Source organism: Paralichthys olivaceus, chromosome 16 (assembly GCF_024713975.1).
Source record: "Paralichthys olivaceus isolate ysfri-2021 chromosome 16, ASM2471397v2, whole genome shotgun sequence".
NCBI classification, from domain to species: Eukaryota; Metazoa; Chordata; class Actinopteri; order Pleuronectiformes; family Paralichthyidae; genus Paralichthys; species Paralichthys olivaceus.
The window spans coordinates 8,971,084-8,989,033 of NC_091108.1; positions in this window are offsets into that span (position 1 = coordinate 8,971,084).

Below are 17,950 nucleotides of genomic sequence, written 5' to 3' on the forward strand. Positions count from 1 at the left end.
AGTTGGTTCCATCTCCACTAAAGTGGCTATGCCCGATCCATTGGGACCATCCCCGCACTTCTACGACCTTCGGAAATGGTGAAACCACCAAATCTATAAAAAAAAGTACAAGATATTTTTGAATAACTTTTTTTCTGAAAGTCCTAGAGACTTGTGCATTTCATGATTTATAAAGGGTGGCCTGCCACGCAACCACACCGAATTTCAGCACGTTTCGAGCAAGCAGCGCGGAGTTATTCCAATTAATTCCTAATATGGGTTAGGGTTGCAATTAGGGTTAGGGTTAGGGTTGCAATTAGGGTTAGGGTTAGGGTTGTGATTAGGGTTAGGGTTAGGGTTGCTATTAGGGTTAGGGATGAATACCCATTGGAGATCAAGATATTCTTCAATAACTTTTTTTCTGTAGGTCATAGAGACTTGGAAGTTGGTTCCATCTCCACTAATGTGGCTATGCCCGATCCATTGGTACCACCCCCGAGCTTCTACGACCTTTGGAAGGGGTAGGGTTAGGGTTGTGATTAGTGTTTGATTTTTTGGTTGTGATTAGGGTTAGGGTTAGGGATGAAAACCTATAGGAGTTCAAGATATTCTTCAATAACTTTTTTTCTGAAGGTCATAGAGACTTGGAAGTTGGTTCCATCTCCACTAAAAAGGCTATGCCCGATCCATTGGGACCATCCCCGCACTTCTACGACCTTCGGAAATGGTGAAACCACCAAATCTATAAAAAAAAGTACAAGATATTTTTGAATAACTTTTTTTCTGAAGGTCCTAGAGACTTGTGCATTTCATGATTTATAAAGGGTCGCCTGCCACGCAACCACACCGAATTTCAGCACGTTTCGAGCAAGCAGCGCGGAGTTATTCCAATTAATTCCTAATATGGGTTAGGGTTGCAATTAGGGTTAGGGTTAGGGTTGCAATTAGGGTTAGGGTTAGGGTTGTGATTAGGGTTAGGGTTAGGGTTGCTATTAGGGTTAGGGTTAGGGATGAATACCCATTGGAGATCAAGATATTCTTCAATAACTTTTTTTCTGTAGGTCATAGAGACTTGGAAGTTGGTTCCATCTCCACTAATGTGGCTATGCCCGATCCATTGGTACCACCCCCGAGCTTCTACGACCTTTGGAAGGGGTAGGGTTAGGGTTGTGATTAGTGTTTGATTTTTTGGTTGTGATTAGGGTTAGGGTTAGGGATGAAAACCTATAGGAGTTCAAGATATTCTTCAATAACTTTTTTTCTGAAGGTCATAGAGACTTGGAAGTTGGTTCCATCTCCACTAAAAAGGCTATGCCCGATCCATTGGGACCATCCCCGCACTTCTACGACCTTCGGAAATGGTGAAACCACCAAATCTATAAAAAAAAGTACAAGATATTTTTGAATAACTTTTTTTCTGAAAGTCCTAGAGACTTGTGCATTTCATGATTTATAAAAGGTGGCCTGCCACGCAACCACACCGAATTTCAGCACGTTTCGAGCAAGCAGCGCAGAGTTATTCCAATTAATTCCTAATATGGGTTAGGGTTGCAATTAGGGTTAGGGTTAGGGTTGTGATTAGGGTTAGGGTTAGGGTTGCTATTAGGGTTAGGGATGAATACCCATTGGAGATCAAGATATTCTTCAATAACTTTTTTTCTGTAGGTCATAGAGACTTGGAAGTTGGTTCCATCTCCACTAATGTGGCTATGCCCGATCCATTGGTACCACCCCCGAGCTTCTACGACCTTTGGAAGGGGTAGGGTTAGGGTTGTGATTAGTGTTTGATTTTTTGGTTGTGATTAGGGTTAGGGTTAGGGATGAAAACCTATAGGAGTTCAAGATATTCTTCAATAACTTTTTTTCTGAAGGTCATAGAGACTTGGAAGTTGGTTCCATCTCCACTAAAAAGGCTATGCCCGATCCATTGGGACCATCCCCGCACTTCTACGACCTTCGGAAATGGTGAAACCACCAAATCTATAAAAAAAAGTACAAGATATTTTTGAATAACTTTTTTGCTGAAGGTCCTAGAGACTTGTGCATTTCATGATTTATAAAGGGTGGCCTGCCACGCAACCACACCGAATTTCAGCACGTTTCGAGCAAGCAGCGCGGAGTTATTCCAATTAATTCCTAATATGGGTTAGGGTTGCAATTAGGGTTAGGGTTAGGGTTGCAATTAGGGTTAGGGTTAGGGTTGTGATTAGGGTTAGGGTTAGGGTTGCTATTAGGGTTAGGGTTAGGGATGAATACCCATTGGAGATCAAGATATTCTTCAATAACTTTTTTTCTGTAGGTCATAGAGACTTGGAAGTTGGTTCCATCTCCACTAATGTGGCTATGCCCGATCCATTGGTACCACCCCCGAGCTTCTACGACCTTTGGAAGGGGTAGGGTTAGGGTTGTGATTAGTGTTTGATTTTTTGGTTGTGATTAGGGTTAGGGTTAGGGATGAAAACCTATAGGAGTTCAAGATATTCTTCAATAACTTTTTTTCTGAAGGTCATAGAGACTTGGAAGTTGGTTCCATCTCCACTAAAAAGGCTATGCCCGATCCATTGGGACCATCCCCGCACTTCTACGACCTTCGGAAATGGTGAAACCACCAAATCTATAAAAAAAAGTACAAGATATTTTTGAATAACTTTTTTTCTGAAGGTCCTAGAGACTTGTGCATTTCATGATTTATAAAGGGTGGCCTGCCACGCAACCACACCGAATTTCAGCACGTTTCGAGCAAGCAGCGCGGAGTTATTCCAATTAATTCCTAATATGGGTTAGGGTTGCAATTAGGGTTAGGGTTAGGGTTGCAATTAGGGTTAGGGTTAGGGTTGTGATTAGGGTTAGGGTTAGGGTTGCTATTAGGGTTAGGGTTAGGGATGAATACCCATTGGAGATCAAGATATTCTTCAATAACTTTTTTTCTGTAGGTCATAGAGACTTGGAAGTTGGTTCCATCTCCACTAATGTGGCTATGCCCGATCCATTGGTACCACCCCCGAGCTTCTACGACCTTTGGAAGGGGTAGGGTTAGGGTTGTGATTAGTGTTTGATTTTTTGGTTGTGATTAGGGTTAGGGTTAGGGATGAAAACCTATAGGAGTTCAAGATATTCTTCAATAACTTTTTTTCTGAAGGTCATAGAGACTTGGAAGTTGGTTCCATCTCCACTAAAAAGGCTATGCCCGATCCATTGGGACCATCCCCGCACTTCTACGACCTTCGGAAATGGTGAAACCACCAAATCTATAAAAAAAAGTACAAGATATTTTTGAATAACTTTTTTTCTGAAAGTCCTAGAGACTTGTGCATTTCATGATTTATAAAAGGTGGCCTGCCACGCAACCACACCGAATTTCAGCACGTTTCGAGCAAGCAGCGCAGAGTTATTCCAATTAATTCCTAATATGGGTTAGGGTTGCAATTAGGGTTAGGGTTAGGGTTGTGATTAGGGTTAGGGTTAGGGTTGCTATTAGGGTTAGGGATGAATACCCATTGGAGATCAAGATATTCTTCAATAACTTTTTTTCTGTAGGTCATAGAGACTTGGAAGTTGGTTCCATCTCCACTAATGTGGCTATGCCCGATCCATTGGTACCACCCCCGAGCTTCTACGACCTTTGGAAGGGGTAGGGTTAGGGTTGTGATTAGTGTTTGATTTTTTGGTTGTGATTAGGGTTAGGGTTAGGGATGAAAACCTATAGGAGTTCAAGATATTCTTCAATAACTTTTTTTCTGAAGGTCATAGAGACTTGGAAGTTGGTTCCATCTCCACTAAAAAGGCTATGCCCGATCCATTGGGACCATCCCCGCACTTCTACGACCTTCGGAAATGGTGAAACCACCAAATCTATAAAAAAAAGTACAAGATATTTTTGAATAACTTTTTTGCTGAAGGTCCTAGAGACTTGTGCATTTCATGATTTATAAAGGGTGGCCTGCCACGCAACCACACCGAATTTCAGCACGTTTCGAGCAAGCAGCGCGGAGTTATTCCAATTAATTCCTAATATGGGTTAGGGTTGCAATTAGGGTTAGGGTTAGGGTTGCAATTAGGGTTAGGGTTAGGGTTGTGATTAGGGTTAGGGTTAGGGTTGCTATTAGGGTTAGGGTTAGGGATGAATACCCATTGGAGATCAAGATATTCTTCAATAACTTTTTTTCTGTAGGTCATAGAGACTTGGAAGTTGGTTCCATCTCCACTAATGTGGCTATGCCCGATCCATTGGTACCACCCCCGAGCTTCTACGACCTTTGGAAGGGGTAGGGTTAGGGTTGTGATTAGTGTTTGATTTTTTGGTTGTGATTAGGGTTAGGGTTAGGGATGAAAACCTATAGGAGTTCAAGATATTCTTCAATAACTTTTTTTCTGAAGGTCATAGAGACTTGGAAGTTGGTTCCATCTCCACTAAAAAGGCTATGCCCGATCCATTGGGACCATCCCCGCACTTCTACGACCTTCGGAAATGGTGAAACCACCAAATCTATAAAAAAAAGTACAAGATATTTTTGAATAACTTTTTTGCTGAAGGTCCTAGAGACTTGTGCATTTCATGATTTATAAAGGGTGGCCTGCCACGCAACCACACCGAATTTCAGCACGTTTCGAGCAAGCAGCGCGGAGTTATTCCAATTAATTCCTAATATGGGTTAGGGTTGCAATTAGGGTTAGGGTTAGGGTTGCAATTAGGGTTAGGGTTAGGGTTGTGATTAGGGTTAGGGTTAGGGTTGCTATTAGGGTTAGGGTTAGGGATGAATACCCATTGGAGATCAAGATATTCTTCAATAACTTTTTTTCTGTAGGTCATAGAGACTTGGAAGTTGGTTCCATCTCCACTAATGTGGCTATGCCCGATCCATTGGTACCACCCCCGAGCTTCTACGACCTTTGGAAGGGGTAGGGTTAGGGTTGTGATTAGTGTTTGATTTTTTGGTTGTGATTAGGGTTAGGGTTAGGGATGAAAACCTATAGGAGTTCAAGATATTCTTCAATAACTTTTTTTCTGAAGGTCATAGAGACTTGGAAGTTGGTTCCATCTCCACTAAAAAGGCTATGCCCGATCCATTGGGACCATCCCCGCACTTCTACGACCTTCGGAAATGGTGAAACCACCAAATCTATAAAAAAAAGTACAAGATATTTTTGAATAACTTTTTTGCTGAAGGTCCTAGAGACTTGTGCATTTCATGATTTATAAAGGGTGGCCTGCCACGCAACCACACCGAATTTCAGCACGTTTCGAGCAAGCAGCGCGGAGTTATTCCAATTAATTCCTAATATGGGTTAGGGTTGCAATTAGGGTTAGGGTTAGGGTTGCAATTAGGGTTAGGGTTAGGGTTGTGATTAGGGTTAGGGTTAGGGTTGCTATTAGGGTTAGGGTTAGGGATGAATACCCATTGGAGATCAAGATATTCTTCAATAACTTTTTTTCTGTAGGTCATAGAGACTTGGAAGTTGGTTCCATCTCCACTAATGTGGCTATGCCCGATCCATTGGTACCACCCCCGAGCTTCTACGACCTTTGGAAGGGGTAGGGTTAGGGTTGTGATTAGTGTTTGATTTTTTGGTTGTGATTAGGGTTAGGGTTAGGGATGAAAACCTATAGGAGTTCAAGATATTCTTCAATAACTTTTTTTCTGAAGGTCATAGAGACTTGGAAGTTGGTTCCATCTCCACTAAAAAGGCTATGCCCGATCCATTGGGACCATCCCCGCACTTCTACGACCTTCGGAAATGGTGAAACCACCAAATCTATAAAAAAAAGTACAAGATATTTTTGAATAACTTTTTTTCTGAAAGTCCTAGAGACTTGTGCATTTCATGATTTATAAAGGGTGGCCTGCCACGCAACCACACCGAATTTCAGCACGTTTCGAGCAAGCAGCGCGGAGTTATTCCAATTAATTCCTAATATGGGTTAGGGTTGCAATTAGGGTTAGGGTTAGGGTTGCAATTAGGGTTAGGGTTAGGGTTGTGATTAGGGTTAGGGTTAGGGTTGCTATTAGGGTTAGGGTTAGGGATGAATACCCATTGGAGATCAAGATATTCTTCAATAACTTTTTTTCTGTAGGTCATAGAGACTTGGAAGTTGGTTCCATCTCCACTAATGTGGCTATGCCCGATCCATTGGTACCACCCCCGAGCTTCTACGACCTTTGGAAGGGGTAGGGTTAGGGTTGTGATTAGTGTTTGATTTTTTGGTCGTGATTAGGGTTAGGGTTAGGGATGAAAACCTATAGGAGTTCAAGATATTCTTCAATAACTTTTTTTCTGAAGGTCATAGAGACTTGGAAGTTGGTTCCATCTCCACTAAAAAGGCTATGCCCGATCCATTGGGACCATCCCCGCACTTCTACGACCTTTGGAAATGGTGAAACCACCAAATCTATAAAAAAAAGTACAAGATATTTTTGAATAACTTTTTTGCTGAAGGTCCTAGAGACTTGTGCATTTCATGATTTATAAAGGGTGGCCTGCCACGCAACCACACCGAATTTCAGCACGTTTCGAGCAAGCAGCGCGGAGTTATTCCAATTAATTCCTAATATGGGTTAGGGTTGCAATTAGGGTTAGGGTTAGGGTTGCAATTAGGGTTAGGGTTAGGGTTGTGATTAGGGTTAGGGTTAGGGTTGCTATTAGGGTTAGGGTTAGGGATGAATACCCATTGGAGATCAAGATATTCTTCAATAACTTTTTTTCTGTAGGTCATAGAGACTTGGAAGTTGGTTCCATCTCCACTAATGTGGCTATGCCCGATCCATTGGTACCACCCCCGAGCTTCTACGACCTTTGGAAGGGGTAGGGTTAGGGTTGTGATTAGTGTTTGATTTTTTGGTTGTGATTAGGGTTAGGGTTAGGGATGAAAACCTATAGGAGTTCAAGATATTCTTCAATAACTTTTTTTCTGAAGGTCATAGAGACTTGGAAGTTGGTTCCATCTCCACTAAAGTGCCTATGCCCGATCCATTGGGACCATACCCGCACTTCTACGACCTTCGGAAATGGTGAAACCACCAAATCTATAAAAAAAGTACAAGATATTTTTGAATAACTTTTTTTCTGAAAGTCCTAGAGACTTGTGCATTTCATGATTTATAAAGGGTGGCCTGCCACGCAACCACACCGAATTTCAGCACGTTTCGAGCAAGCAGCGCGGAGTTATTCCAATTAATTCCTAATATGGGTTAGGGTTGCAATTAGGGTTAGGGTTAGGGTTGCAATTAGGGTTAGGGTTAGGGTTGTGATTAGGGTTAGGGTTAGGGTTGCTATTAGGGTTAGGGTTAGGGATGAATACCCATTGGAGATCAAGATATTCTTCAATAACTTTTTTTCTGTAGGTCATAGAGACTTGGAAGTTGGTTCCATCTCCACTAATGTGGCTATGCCCGATCCATTGGTACCACCCCCGAGCTTCTACGACCTTTGGAAGGGGTAGGGTTAGGGTTGTGATTAGTGTTTGATTTTTTGGTCGTGATTAGGGTTAGGGTTAGGGATGAAAACCTATAGGAGTTCAAGATATTCTTCAATAACTTTTTTTCTGAAGGTCATAGAGACTTGGAAGTTGGTTCCATCTCCACTAAAAAGGCTATGCCCGATCCATTGAGACCATCCCCGCACTTCTACGACCTTCGGAAATGGTGAAACCACCAAATCTATAAAAAAAAGTACAAGATATCTTTGAATAACTTTTTTGCTGAAGGTCCTAGAGACTTGTGCATTTCATGATTTATAAAGGGTGGCCTGCCACGCAACCACACCGAATTTCAGCACGTTTCGAGCAAGCAGCGCGGAGTTATTCCAATTAATTCCTAATATGGGTTAGGGTTGCAATTAGGGTTAGGGTTAGGGTTGTGATTAGGGTTAGGGTTAGGGTTGCTATTAGGGTTAGGGTTAGGGATGAATACCCATTGGAGATCAAGATATTCTTCAATAACTTTTTTTCTGTAGGTCATAGAGACTTGGAAGTTGGTTCCATCTCCACTAATGTGGCTATGCCCGATCCATTGGTACCACCCCCGAGCTTCTACGACCTTTGGAAGGGGTAGGGTTAGGGTTGTGATTAGTGTTTGATTTTTTGGTCGTGATTAGGGTTAGGGTTAGGGATGAAAACCTATAGGAGTTCAAGATATTCTTCAATAACTTTTTTTCTGAAGGTCATAGAGACTTGGAAGTTGGTTCCATCTCCACTAAAAAGGCTATGCCCGATCCATTGAGACCATCCCCGCACTTCTACGACCTTCGGAAATGGTGAAACCACCAAATCTATAAAAAAAAGTACAAGATATCTTTGAATAACTTTTTTGCTGAAGGTCCTAGAGACTTGTGCATTTCATGATTTATAAAGGGTGGCCTGCCACGCAACCACACCGAATTTCAGCACGTTTCGAGCAAGCAGCGCGGAGTTATTCCAATTAATTCCTAATATGGGTTAGGGTTGCAATTAGGGTTAGGGTTAGGGTTGTGATTAGGGTTAGGGTTAGGGTTGCTATTAGGGTTAGGGTTAGGGATGAATACCCATTGGAGATCAAGATATTCTTCAATAACTTTTTTTCTGTAGGTCATAGAGACTTGGAAGTTGGTTCCATCTCCACTAATGTGGCTATGCCCGATCCATTGGTACCACCCCCGAGCTTCTACGACCTTTGGAAGGGGTAGGGTTAGGGTTGTGATTAGTGTTTGATTTTTTGGTTGTGATTAGGGTTAGGGTTAGGGATGAAAACCTATAGGAGTTCAAGATATTCTTCAATAACTTTTTTTCTGAAGGTCATAGAGACTTGGAAGTTGGTTCCATCTCCACTAAAGTGCCTATGCCCGATCCATTGGGACCATACCCGCACTTCTACGACCTTCGGAAATGGTGAAACCACCAAATCTATAAAAAAAGTACAAGATATTTTTGATTAACTTTTTTTCTGAAAGTCCTAGAGACTTGTGCATTTCATGATTTATAAAGGGTGGCCTGCCACGCAACCACACCGAATTTCAGCACGTTTCGAGCAAGCAGCGCGGAGTTATTCCAATTAATCCCTAATATGGGTTAGGGTTGCAATTAGGGTTAGGGTTAGGGTTGCAGTTAGGGTTAGGGTTGCAATTAGGGTTAGGGTTAGGGTTGTGATTAGGGTTAGGGTTAGGGTTGCTATTAGGGTTAGGGTTAGGGATGAATACCCATTGGAGATCAAGATATTCTTCAATAACTTTTTTTCTGTAGGTCATAGAGACTTGGAAGTTGGTTCCATCTCCACTAATGTGGCTATGCCCGATCCATTGGTACCACCCCCGAGCTTCTACGACCTTTGGAAGGGGTAGGGTTAGGGTTGTGATTAGTGTTTGATTTTTTGGTTGTGATTAGGGTTAGGGTTAGGGATGAAAACCTATAGGAGTTCAAGATATTCTTCAATAACTTTTTTTCTGAAGGTCATAGAGACTTGGAAGTTGGTTCCATCTCCACTAAAGTGGCTATGCCCGATCCATTGGGACCATCCCCGCACTTCTACGACCTTCGGAAATGGTGAAACCACCAAATCTATAAAAAAAAGTACAAGATATTTTTGAATAACTTTTTTTCTGAAAGTCCTAGAGACTTGTGCATTTCATGATTTATAAAGGGTGGCCTGCCACGCAACCACACCGAATTTCAGCACGTTTCGAGCAAGCAGCGCGGAGTTATTCCAATTAATTCCTAATATGGGTTAGGGTTGCAATTAGGGTTAGGGTTAGGGTTGCAATTAGGGTTAGGGTTAGGGTTGTGATTAGGGTTAGGGTTAGGGTTGCTATTAGGGTTAGGGATGAATACCCATTGGAGATCAAGATATTCTTCAATAACTTTTTTTCTGTAGGTCATAGAGACTTGGAAGTTGGTTCCATCTCCACTAATGTGGCTATGCCCGATCCATTGGTACCACCCCCGAGCTTCTACGACCTTTGGAAGGGGTAGGGTTAGGGTTGTGATTAGTGTTTGATTTTTTGGTTGTGATTAGGGTTAGGGTTAGGGATGAAAACCTATAGGAGTTCAAGATATTCTTCAATAACTTTTTTTCTGAAGGTCATAGAGACTTGGAAGTTGGTTCCATCTCCACTAAAAAGGCTATGCCCGATCCATTGGGACCATCCCCGCACTTCTACGACCTTCGGAAATGGTGAAACCACCAAATCTATAAAAAAAAGTACAAGATATTTTTGAATAACTTTTTTTCTGAAGGTCCTAGAGACTTGTGCATTTCATGATTTATAAAGGGTGGCCTGCCACGCAACCACACCGAATTTCAGCACGTTTCGAGCAAGCAGCGCGGAGTTATTCCAATTAATTCCTAATATGGGTTAGGGTTGCAATTAGGGTTAGGGTTAGGGTTGCAATTAGGGTTAGGGTTAGGGTTGTGATTAGGGTTAGGGTTAGGGTTGCTATTAGGGTTAGGGTTAGGGATGAATACCCATTGGAGATCAAGATATTCTTCAATAACTTTTTTTCTGTAGGTCATAGAGACTTGGAAGTTGGTTCCATCTCCACTAATGTGGCTATGCCCGATCCATTGGTACCACCCCCGAGCTTCTACGACCTTTGGAAGGGGTAGGGTTAGGGTTGTGATTAGTGTTTGATTTTTTGGTTGTGATTAGGGTTAGGGTTAGGGATGAAAACCTATAGGAGTTCAAGATATTCTTCAATAACTTTTTTTCTGAAGGTCATAGAGACTTGGAAGTTGGTTCCATCTCCACTAAAGTGGCTATGCCCGATCCATTGGGACCATCCCCGCACTTCTACGACCTTCGGAAATGGTGAAACCACCAAATCTATAAAAAAAAGTACAAGATATTTTTGAATAACTTTTTTTCTGAAAGTCCTAGAGACTTGTGCATTTCATGATTTATAAAAGGTGGCCTGCCACGCAACCACACCGAATTTCAGCACGTTTCGAGCAAGCAGCGCAGAGTTATTCCAATTAATTCCTAATATGGGTTAGGGTTGCAATTAGGGTTAGGGTTAGGGTTGTGATTAGGGTTAGGGTTAGGGTTGCTATTAGGGTTAGGGATGAATACCCATTGGAGATCAAGATATTCTTCAATAACTTTTTTTCTGTAGGTCATAGAGACTTGGAAGTTGGTTCCATCTCCACTAATGTGGCTATGCCCGATCCATTGGTACCACCCCCGAGCTTCTACGACCTTTGGAAGGGGTAGGGTTAGGGTTGTGATTAGTGTTTGATTTTTTGGTTGTGATTAGGGTTAGGGTTAGGGTTGCTATTAGGGTTAGGGTTAGGGATGAAAACCTATAGGAGTTCAAGATATTCTTCAATAACTTTTTTTCTGAAGGTCATAGAGACTTGGAAGTTGGTTCCATCTCCACTAAAAAGGCTATGCCCGATCCATTGGGACCATCCCCGCACTTCTACGACCTTCGGAAATGGTGAAACCACCAAATCTATAAAAAAAAGTACAAGATATTTTTGAATAACTTTTTTGCTGAAGGTCCTAGAGACTTGTGCATTTCATGATTTATAAAGGGTGGCCTGCCACGCAACCACACCGAATTTCAGCACGTTTCGAGCAAGCAGCGCGGAGTTATTCCAATTAATTCCTAATATGGGTTAGGGTTGCAATTAGGGTTAGGGTTAGGGTTGCAATTAGGGTTAGGGTTAGGGTTGTGATTAGGGTTAGGGTTAGGGTTGCTATTAGGGTTAGGGTTAGGGATGAATACCCATTGGAGATCAAGATATTCTTCAATAACTTTTTTTCTGTAGGTCATAGAGACTTGGAAGTTGGTTCCATCTCCACTAATGTGGCTATGCCCGATCCATTGGTACCACCCCCGAGCTTCTACGACCTTTGGAAGGGGTAGGGTTAGGGTTGTGATTAGTGTTTGATTTTTTGGTTGTGATTAGGGTTAGGGTTAGGGTTGCTATTAGGGTTAGGGTTAGGGATGAAAACCTATAGGAGTTCAAGATATTCTTCAATAACTTTTTTTCTGAAGGTCATAGAGACTTGGAAGTTGGTTCCATCTCCACTAAAAAGGCTATGCCCGATCCATTGGGACCATCCCCGCACTTCTACGACCTTCGGAAATGGTGAAACCACCAAATCTATAAAAAAAAGTACAAGATATTTTTGAATAACTTTTTTGCTGAAGGTCCTAGAGACTTGTGCATTTCATGATTTATAAAGGGTGGCCTGCCACGCAACCACACCGAATTTCAGCACGTTTCGAGCAAGCAGCGCGGAGTTATTCCAATTAATTCCTAATATGGGTTAGGGTTGCAATTAGGGTTAGGGTTAGGGTTGCAATTAGGGTTAGGGTTAGGGTTGTGATTAGGGTTAGGGTTAGGGTTGCTATTAGGGTTAGGGTTAGGGATGAATACCCATTGGAGATCAAGATATTCTTCAATAACTTTTTTTCTGTAGGTCATAGAGACTTGGAAGTTGGTTCCATCTCCACTAATGTGGCTATGCCCGATCCATTGGTACCACCCCCGAGCTTCTACGACCTTTGGAAGGGGTAGGGTTAGGGTTGTGATTAGTGTTTGATTTTTTGGTTGTGATTAGGGTTAGGGTTAGGGATGAAAACCTATAGGAGTTCAAGATATTCTTCAATAACTTTTTTTCTGAAGGTCATAGAGACTTGGAAGTTGGTTCCATCTCCACTAAAAAGGCTATGCCCGATCCATTGGGACCATCCCCGCACTTCTACGACCTTCGGAAATGGTGAAACCACCAAATCTATAAAAAAAAGTACAAGATATTTTTGAATAACTTTTTTTCTGAAGGTCCTAGAGACTTGTGCATTTCATGATTTATAAAGGGTGGCCTGCCACGCAACCACACCGAATTTCAGCACGTTTCGAGCAAGCAGCGCGGAGTTATTCCAATTAATTCCTAATATGGGTTAGGGTTGCAATTAGGGTTAGGGTTAGGGTTGCAATTAGGGTTAGGGTTAGGGTTGTGATTAGGGTTAGGGTTGCTATTAGGGTTAGGGTTAGGGATGAATACCCATTGGAGATCAAGATATTCTTCAATAACTTTTTTTCTGTAGGTCATAGAGACTTGGAAGTTGGTTCCATCTCCACTAATGTGGCTATGCCCGATCCATTGGTACCACCCCCGAGCTTCTACGACCTTTGGAAGGGGTAGGGTTAGGGTTGTGATTAGTGTTTGATTTTTTGGTTGTGATTAGGGTTAGGGTTAGGGATGAAAACCTATAGGAGTTCAAGATATTCTTCAATAACTTTTTTTCTGAAGGTCATAGAGACTTGGAAGTTGGTTCCATCTCCACTAAAAAGGCTATGCCCGATCCATTGGGACCATCCCCGCACTTCTACGACCTTCGGAAATGGTGAAACCACCAAATCTATAAAAAAAAGTACAAGATATTTTTGAATAACTTTTTTTCTGAAAGTCCTAGAGACTTGTGCATTTCATGATTTATAAAAGGTGGCCTGCCACGCAACCACACCGAATTTCAGCACGTTTCGAGCAAGCAGCGCAGAGTTATTCCAATTAATTCCTAATATGGGTTAGGGTTGCAATTAGGGTTAGGGTTAGGGTTGTGATTAGGGTTAGGGTTAGGGTTGCTATTAGGGTTAGGGATGAATACCCATTGGAGATCAAGATATTCTTCAATAACTTTTTTTCTGTAGGTCATAGAGACTTGGAAGTTGGTTCCATCTCCACTAATGTGGCTATGCCCGATCCATTGGTACCACCCCCGAGCTTCTACGACCTTTGGAAGGGGTAGGGTTAGGGTTGTGATTAGTGTTTGATTTTTTGGTTGTGATTAGGGTTAGGGTTAGGGTTGCTATTAGGGTTAGGGTTAGGGATGAAAACCTATAGGAGTTCAAGATATTCTTCAATAACTTTTTTTCTGAAGGTCATAGAGACTTGGAAGTTGGTTCCATCTCCACTAAAAAGGCTATGCCCGATCCATTGGGACCATCCCCGCACTTCTACGACCTTCGGAAATGGTGAAACCACCAAATCTATAAAAAAAAGTACAAGATATTTTTGAATAACTTTTTTTCTGAAAGTCCTAGAGACTTGTGCATTTCATGATTTATAAAAGGTGGCCTGCCACGCAACCACACCGAATTTCAGCACGTTTCGAGCAAGCAGCGCAGAGTTATTCCAATTAATTCCTAATATGGGTTAGGGTTGCAATTAGGGTTAGGGTTAGGGTTGTGATTAGGGTTAGGGTTAGGGTTGCTATTAGGGTTAGGGATGAATACCCATTGGAGATCAAGATATTCTTCAATAACTTTTTTTCTGTAGGTCATAGAGACTTGGAAGTTGGTTCCATCTCCACTAATGTGGCTATGCCCGATCCATTGGTACCACCCCCGAGCTTCTACGACCTTTGGAAGGGGTAGGGTTAGGGTTGTGATTAGTGTTTGATTTTTTGGTTGTGATTAGGGTTAGGGTTAGGGTTGCTATTAGGGTTAGGGTTAGGGATGAAAACCTATAGGAGTTCAAGATATTCTTCAATAACTTTTTTTCTGAAGGTCATAGAGACTTGGAAGTTGGTTCCATCTCCACTAAAAAGGCTATGCCCGATCCATTGGGACCATCCCCGCACTTCTACGACCTTCGGAAATGGTGAAACCACCAAATCTATAAAAAAAAGTACAAGATATTTTTGAATAACTTTTTTGCTGAAGGTCCTAGAGACTTGTGCATTTCATGATTTATAAAGGGTGGCCTGCCACGCAACCACACCGAATTTCAGCACGTTTCGAGCAAGCAGCGCGGAGTTATTCCAATTAATTCCTAATATGGGTTAGGGTTGCAATTAGGGTTAGGGTTAGGGTTGCAATTAGGGTTAGGGTTAGGGTTGTGATTAGGGTTAGGGTTGCTATTAGGGTTAGGGTTAGGGATGAATACCCATTGGAGATCAAGATATTCTTCAATAACTTTTTTTCTGTAGGTCATAGAGACTTGGAAGTTGGTTCCATCTCCACTAATGTGGCTATGCCCGATCCATTGGTACCACCCCCGAGCTTCTACGACCTTTGGAAGGGGTAGGGTTAGGGTTGTGATTAGTGTTTGATTTTTTGGTTGTGATTAGGGTTAGGGTTAGGGATGAAAACCTATAGGAGTTCAAGATATTCTTCAATAACTTTTTTTCTGAAGGTCATAGAGACTTGGAAGTTGGTTCCATCTCCACTAAAAAGGCTATGCCCGATCCATTGGGACCATCCCCGCACTTCTACGACCTTCGGAAATGGTGAAACCACCAAATCTATAAAAAAAAGTACAAGATATTTTTGAATAACTTTTTTTCTGAAAGTCCTAGAGACTTGTGCATTTCATGATTTATAAAAGGTGGCCTGCCACGCAACCACACCGAATTTCAGCACGTTTCGAGCAAGCAGCGCAGAGTTATTCCAATTAATTCCTAATATGGGTTAGGGTTGCAATTAGGGTTAGGGTTAGGGTTGTGATTAGGGTTAGGGTTAGGGTTGCTATTAGGGTTAGGGATGAATACCCATTGGAGATCAAGATATTCTTCAATAACTTTTTTTCTGTAGGTCATAGAGACTTGGAAGTTGGTTCCATCTCCACTAATGTGGCTATGCCCGATCCATTGGTACCACCCCCGAGCTTCTACGACCTTTGGAAGGGGTAGGGTTAGGGTTGTGATTAGTGTTTGATTTTTTGGTTGTGATTAGGGTTAGGGTTAGGGTTGCTATTAGGGTTAGGGTTAGGGATGAAAACCTATAGGAGTTCAAGATATTCTTCAATAACTTTTTTTCTGAAGGTCATAGAGACTTGGAAGTTGGTTCCATCTCCACTAAAAAGGCTATGCCCGATCCATTGGGACCATCCCCGCACTTCTACGACCTTCGGAAATGGTGAAACCACCAAATCTATAAAAAAAAGTACAAGATATTTTTGAATAACTTTTTTGCTGAAGGTCCTAGAGACTTGTGCATTTCATGATTTATAAAGGGTGGCCTGCCACGCAACCACACCGAATTTCAGCACGTTTCGAGCAAGCAGCGCGGAGTTATTCCAATTAATTCCTAATATGGGTTAGGGTTGCAATTAGGGTTAGGGTTAGGGTTGCAATTAGGGTTAGGGTTAGGGTTGTGATTAGGGTTAGGGTTGCTATTAGGGTTAGGGTTAGGGATGAATACCCATTGGAGATCAAGATATTCTTCAATAACTTTTTTTCTGTAGGTCATAGAGACTTGGAAGTTGGTTCCATCTCCACTAATGTGGCTATGCCCGATCCATTGGTACCACCCCCGAGCTTCTACGACCTTTGGAAGGGGTAGGGTTAGGGTTGTGATTAGTGTTTGATTTTTTGGTTGTGATTAGGGTTAGGGTTAGGGATGAAAACCTATAGGAGTTCAAGATATTCTTCAATAACTTTTTTTCTGAAGGTCATAGAGACTTGGAAGTTGGTTCCATCTCCACTAAAAAGGCTATGCCCGATCCATTGGGACCATCCCCGCACTTCTACGACCTTCGGAAATGGTGAAACCACCAAATCTATAAAAAAAAGTACAAGATATTTTTGAATAACTTTTTTTCTGAAAGTCCTAGAGACTTGTGCATTTCATGATTTATAAAAGGTGGCCTGCCACGCAACCACACCGAATTTCAGCACGTTTCGAGCAAGCAGCGCAGAGTTATTCCAATTAATTCCTAATATGGGTTAGGGTTGCAATTAGGGTTAGGGTTAGGGTTGTGATTAGGGTTAGGGTTAGGGTTGCTATTAGGGTTAGGGATGAATACCCATTGGAGATCAAGATATTCTTCAATAACTTTTTTTCTGTAGGTCATAGAGACTTGGAAGTTGGTTCCATCTCCACTAATGTGGCTATGCCCGATCCATTGGTACCACCCCCGAGCTTCTACGACCTTTGGAAGGGGTAGGGTTAGGGTTGTGATTAGTGTTTGATTTTTTGGTTGTGATTAGGGTTAGGGTTAGGGTTGCTATTAGGGTTAGGGTTAGGGATGAAAACCTATAGGAGTTCAAGATATTCTTCAATAACTTTTTTTCTGAAGGTCATAGAGACTTGGAAGTTGGTTCCATCTCCACTAAAAAGGCTATGCCCGATCCATTGGGACCATCCCCGCACTTCTACGACCTTCGGAAATGGTGAAACCACCAAATCTATAAAAAAAAGTACAAGATATTTTTGAATAACTTTTTTGCTGAAGGTCCTAGAGACTTGTGCATTTCATGATTTATAAAGGGTGGCCTGCCACGCAACCACACCGAATTTCAGCACGTTTCGAGCAAGCAGCGCGGAGTTATTCCAATTAATTCCTAATATGGGTTAGGGTTGCAATTAGGGTTAGGGTTAGGGTTGCAATTAGGGTTAGGGTTAGGGTTGTGATTAGGGTTAGGGTTAGGGTTGCTATTAGGGTTAGGGTTAGGGATGAATACCCATTGGAGATCAAGATATTCTTCAATAACTTTTTTTCTGTAGGTCATAGAGACTTGGAAGTTGGTTCCATCTCCACTAATGTGGCTATGCCCGATCCATTGGTACCACCCCCGAGCTTCTACGACCTTTGGAAGGGGTAGGGTTAGGGTTGTGATTAGTGTTTGATTTTTTGGTTGTGATTAGGGTTAGGGTTAGGGATGAAAACCTATAGGAGTTCAAGATATTCTTCAATAACTTTTTTTCTGAAGGTCATAGAGACTTGGAAGTTGGTTCCATCTCCACTAAAAAGGCTATGCCCGATCCATTGGGACCATCCCCGCACTTCTACGACCTTCGGAAATGGTGAAACCACCAAATCTATAAAAAAAAGTACAAGATATTTTTGAATAACTTTTTTTCTGAAGGTCCTAGAGACTTGTGCATTTCATGATTTATAAAGGGTGGCCTGCCACGCAACCACACCGAATTTCAGCACGTTTCGAGCAAGCAGCGCGGAGTTATTCCAATTAATTCCTAATATGGGTTAGGGTTGCAATTAGGGTTAGGGTTAGGGTTGCAATTAGGGTTAGGGTTAGGGTTGTGATTAGGGT